General features: G+C 44.2%; 1 non-coding gene across 1 annotated transcript; it reads left to right on the top strand.

Moving 5' to 3' along the window:
• The first annotated feature begins 1,277 nt into the window (after positions 1 to 1,277).
• trnai-uau (transfer RNA isoleucine (anticodon UAU)) lies at positions 1,278 to 1,371 on the top strand. Its single transcript has 2 exons — positions 1,278 to 1,315; positions 1,336 to 1,371. It is a non-coding gene; the product is annotated as a tRNA-Ile (tRNA).
• The last annotated feature ends 3,528 nt before the right edge of the window (positions 1,372 to 4,899 follow it).

Here is a 4,899-nt window from a genome sequence, read left to right as displayed (position 1 = left end):
CCCAGTAGAATCACAAGAAGATTAACAAGGAGAAGCAAGGAGAAAGGATTATTTTCTCAGTCTCAATGGATCGATTTTCAAAGGCAGACTGAATGTCATGAGCCATTAGCTAGAGATTCGGTAACTATCAATCTCTCACTTGGTGCCCCAGATTGAACGGCGTTGATGATATATTATTGGAGGGACCTAGAGTGCAAAATATAAGTGAAGGTTCACAGGATGGCTGAGAAAATGAATCAATGATAATCATCTAAAATGAAAACTCAAGTTTCTGCCCTAATGTGGCGTCTGGACACACAGAGTAACAAAGTACAACGAAAGATCCAAGAGAGGATGAAGATTAGCATCAAGTACCCTTCAGTTCCCAAACAGGAAAAAGATCCAGCGTCATTTTCCCAACATACTATTGACTGCCATCCAAGTCTCGACAGTACATTTGGCCGGAGAATGGTTGGATGGCTCTGTTCCTTTGAGAATCAAACTGAAATTGTTACCTGTCACCTGCGCTAATGGGAAGTCTGCACTTAAAGTTCGCCTACTGAGCACCGAGAGCTCACTTGTTCTCCACCTTCCATAGCTCTCTGCTTACATCTGCATGGTCATCAGGCTCCCCATCTCCCCATTCCCCCTACCGGTAGAGTAGCAGCACTTCCCACCCAATCCCCATACCAGACTGTGATACAGCCTGTCAGAATGCTCTACAGAAGTTGGTTTATTTGTTTTTTTAGTTTATTCGTTAATCTCCTAATGAAGTACTGTATAGTCGCTGTTTTGCCTTCTTTATAACCGCATCGATTTGTTGGGACCAAGTTAAGTCCTCAGAGATCTTAACAACCATGAACTTGAAATTGCTTACTCTCTCCAGTTCTGATCTGTCGATGAGGATCGGGATCTCTCTCCTTCCTGAAGTCCACAATAATCTTTTTCGTCTTTATGACGTTCGTTACAATGTTGATGCTGCGACACCACTCATTGACATATTTTTCCCCTATTCGCCCTCTCGTCTCCATTTTAGATACGACCAGCAAGGTTTGCATTATCAACAAATTTGTAGGTGGTATTTGATGTGCATATTTGCTGACTCGATATGCACTTGGATGTAAGGACAATCGAGGGATACGGACATGGTATGAAGGAGGGATTCGAATTTGACTGCCTTTGTTTTGCTTTATAGCTGGTATGGCAATACATTGTGGGCCGAACGGCCTTTCACGCGCTGTACATATTTAGGCTCTATGATCTATGACATCTGTAAATATCTTCTAAATTTTCAGTGGGCTCTAGTGGCGCAATCGGTTAGCGCGCGGTACTTATATGACAGTACACGGCGGAGAAATGCCTAGGCTGTGAGTTCGAGCCTCACCTAGAGCACTTGTGATTTTTAATACTTGCAATGCCGAGACACCTTGCTTATTATTTGTGTGTAACTTCGAATCGATGCACCGTTGATTTTGATCTGAGAAGGCGAGTGTGAGTTTACAAGCGTTGCAGGTGATCCTCCCTTATTCACTAAAAGGCATGTGGACGCTGGGCTACAGACAATCCCCCTGTTTGGTTGTTTAGTACAACACGCTTAGCCTCACTTCCGTTGTTGAAAGTGACTGAGCAGATGGTTTCTTTGCTGAATCAAGGCATTACGCGTATCCCACGTTCCTGTCTTCTTAGTTCAATTAACCGAATGGCGAAGCAACCAGCCGTACCCTTACTGAAACTCCCTAATTACACCTCACCTTAGTTTGTTGTGCTGTCGAATATTTACTGGCTTTGGCGAATTGTTTTATACTTACGCGAAGAAATAGATATTGATCGTAACCTCAATGGCCGCAACTGGTATCAGATGCCGATTTCTCTCTCTCTCTCTCTCTCTCTCTCTCTCTAACTCACTCTCTCTCTCCTCTCTCTCTCTAACTCTCTCTCTCTCTCTCTCTCTCTCTCTCTCTCTCTCTCTCTCTCTCTCTCTCTCCATGAATCTGCAACCTGCATTATTTCTGGACAGAATTATAAAATAATTCTCACATGTCCAGAGAACACCAAGCCTCTGTTAAAGATGCGACACCTCCCTCTATTCTACTGACGTCCCTTCCGGCTGGAGAGAGATCACTCCACCGCGACCTAAGAGCTGAACGACTTGCCGCTCCGTTCCTGAAGGCTGTGGTTACCAATATCATTTTCGTTCAAAGTAGGTCGTTTAATTGGCCGTTGATGTCTTGGTCTGGTTGCGTTCCGAAGGAACAGATTGGACAGTGATCATTAATGAAATATCAGTTTGATGGTGTGTCTGGTGTCAGAGCGGACTTAGCGGGACGATTGGCCGTGTTTTGTTACTCCACAGCTGACATCATCTCACAAGTAACCTGGCTTGTAACGCGTGATGTTGTTTATAAACGTATCGGCACATGGTTCACTCACTCGCTTCAATTAACTTGTAATCTGAGGAGATGAAAACGCACTCGAGAGACAGGGTGAGAAATCTTAAAGGTCCTGTTAAATTTAGCATGTGGGCCGGGGCACCACCCTGTGGAGACGGTCGGAAGCTAGAGTACCGAAGTTGTGTTAATTCCTTGCCTCATATATGCGACATAGTTCATGTCGCGCCAGAACCAACACCCCAGAGGAAATTGTTAATACATATCTCTCTATATGGCGCATAAATGTAATACTTGTTACTGAAAACGGAAAGGATCAGTGGGCAATGGGTTATACTTATTGCTGTACTTCAGAGCAGGGCGTGGAGGGGGAGCCTCGGGTCATTGCTTAAGAGCGCAAGCACTGAGCGCTTTGCAAGGTTTCTGTGGCGTAGTGGTTATCACGTTCGGTTCACACGCGCAAGTTTCCCAGTTCAATCCCGGGCAGAAAAATTGTTTGGGCTTCAGTGCTTCAAATGAACTTGAGACTCAACTTTTCAGTTGGTGTTCAAGTGCATTGTAACCATGTGTAATTACAATGAACGTTCGGTTTTCTATCAGTAGCGCATTGTATTTCAACCTGGCAAAGGTAAATTAAAGAAAGAAGAATTAATAGTAATTATATATAATTTAGCGGAGAACACAAACTGATTTAAACCTAAGGAGGTTCGTGGATAACGTACACTGCGTAACAGAAGAATTAGCCTTCAAACCTAATGTCATGTATTGTCGCATGACGATGCATTGGGGTGACAACGGAGTTCACATCTCAGCTGGTTCCGTCCAGAGAAACATCAGGCAGAATAACTGTGTGCTGCAAAATTTCAAACATATAAAATGTTAAATCACTTTCTTTTTCCCTCCCCCCTGTATTCCATTCCTTCCTCGTCTCACCATACAGACATCTGTTCATATTCTCCACCACAATATTCTAGGTTCCAACTTTTCAGTCTGCCTCCCCACTCCTCTCTCTCTCTCTCTCTCTCTCTCTCTCTCTCTCTCTCTCTCTCTCTCTCTCTCTCTCTCTCTCTCTCACACACTCACACACACACTCACACACACACACACACACACACACATACACACACACACACACACACACACACACACACACACACACACACACACACACACACACACACGCACACACACACACACAAAAGCGCGCATTCAATCTCTCTGCTTCTCTTTGTTTTCTCCGTCGCGAGCAGCATCACAGCCACTCCACGTTGTTTACGCTGCGGTGGAAACGGTTGGTAACATCAACACCTAAAACCTTCAGGACTCGAATCTGCGATCTTCCGGTGATGTTGCAGCTCAGACAGAAGTGAAACGTGTTACTATTGGTATCGCACATTCCATTCCTGTTAAAGATCCAATGAGGAAGTTCTGATCCCAACGCTGACATCGGGTTTCTGAGGGACTATCGAAAAGTCTGGTTAAAACCTTCCTGTAAAATGACGGTAATGTAGCACAAGGAAAAGGGGGTACTGTGGCAGTGTCTATTTTGGGACGAGTTGACGGTGGGAGATCGCATATCGGTTGGGATCACGGCCCTTTTCAATATATCGAAGTTGTTGTGATTCCATGTAAAATTCAAACATGGGCGAAAATATCTCAAGCCTGCATAAAGGTCTGTGACTGGCCGTGGAGGTTCTTCCGTAAACGTGAACGTCAAGAATAAATATTTATCTCGGAATACGCTCCGCTCCTGACTGAACGCGCAGCCCGTGTAGAGTTACTCTGAAACAAATCCCGATCATTCCCCGATTATGCTCTTAACACCTTATTAAAAGTTTACGGTCTGTCATTCTAACCAAACCGGCCACATTTATACTTTTAACATTTCGGCAACATAATTACCATTGATGCTTTACTGCAGGATCCCCTCAGTGGTGTGAAACGTTTGAAATGTATGCCACTGAAAAATGATCAGTGAAAATGTATCCTGCGATATCAGTAGAGTCCAGTAGAAAAATAACACCTCCCCTTTGGACGTCAAGGAACAGACGGATGGTATATTGGCAGTGGTAATTTGTCCTGCTCAGCAGTCACGAGTTTGCACGCAAAATGCCATGGCGGCATTTGAGGTTTTATGATTTTTCGGTCCGGATTTTGTGGCGCTTTTCCACTGTCTCATGTACAGGGGCATGCAAATGTTCGGGCAGCCCTGGTCAAAGATTGTGTTACTGTGAATAGTTAAGTGAGTAGAAGAGGAACTAAACCCCAAAAGTCATAAAGTGCACTTGCACCATGCAAGTGTTCGGGCACTCCAAAGATTTGAGCTCTCAGATAACTTTTACCAAGGTCTCAGACCTTAATTAGCTCGTTAAAGCTATGGCTTCTTCATAATCGTCGTTAGGAAAGGCCAGGTGATGTAGATTTTCAAAGATTTATAAATACTCTGCCTCCTCAAATCTTGTCCCAACAATCAGCAGCCATGCGCTTCTCTAATCAGCTGCTTAGCACTCTGGAAATTAAAATAAATGATACC

The sequence above is a fragment of the Hypanus sabinus genome, unplaced genomic scaffold (assembly GCF_030144855.1).
Source record: "Hypanus sabinus isolate sHypSab1 unplaced genomic scaffold, sHypSab1.hap1 scaffold_785, whole genome shotgun sequence".
Taxonomy (NCBI): Eukaryota; Metazoa; Chordata; class Chondrichthyes; order Myliobatiformes; family Dasyatidae; genus Hypanus; species Hypanus sabinus.
Note: the sequence above shows the minus strand (reverse complement) of the source record. Positions and strands in the feature narration are given on the sequence as shown.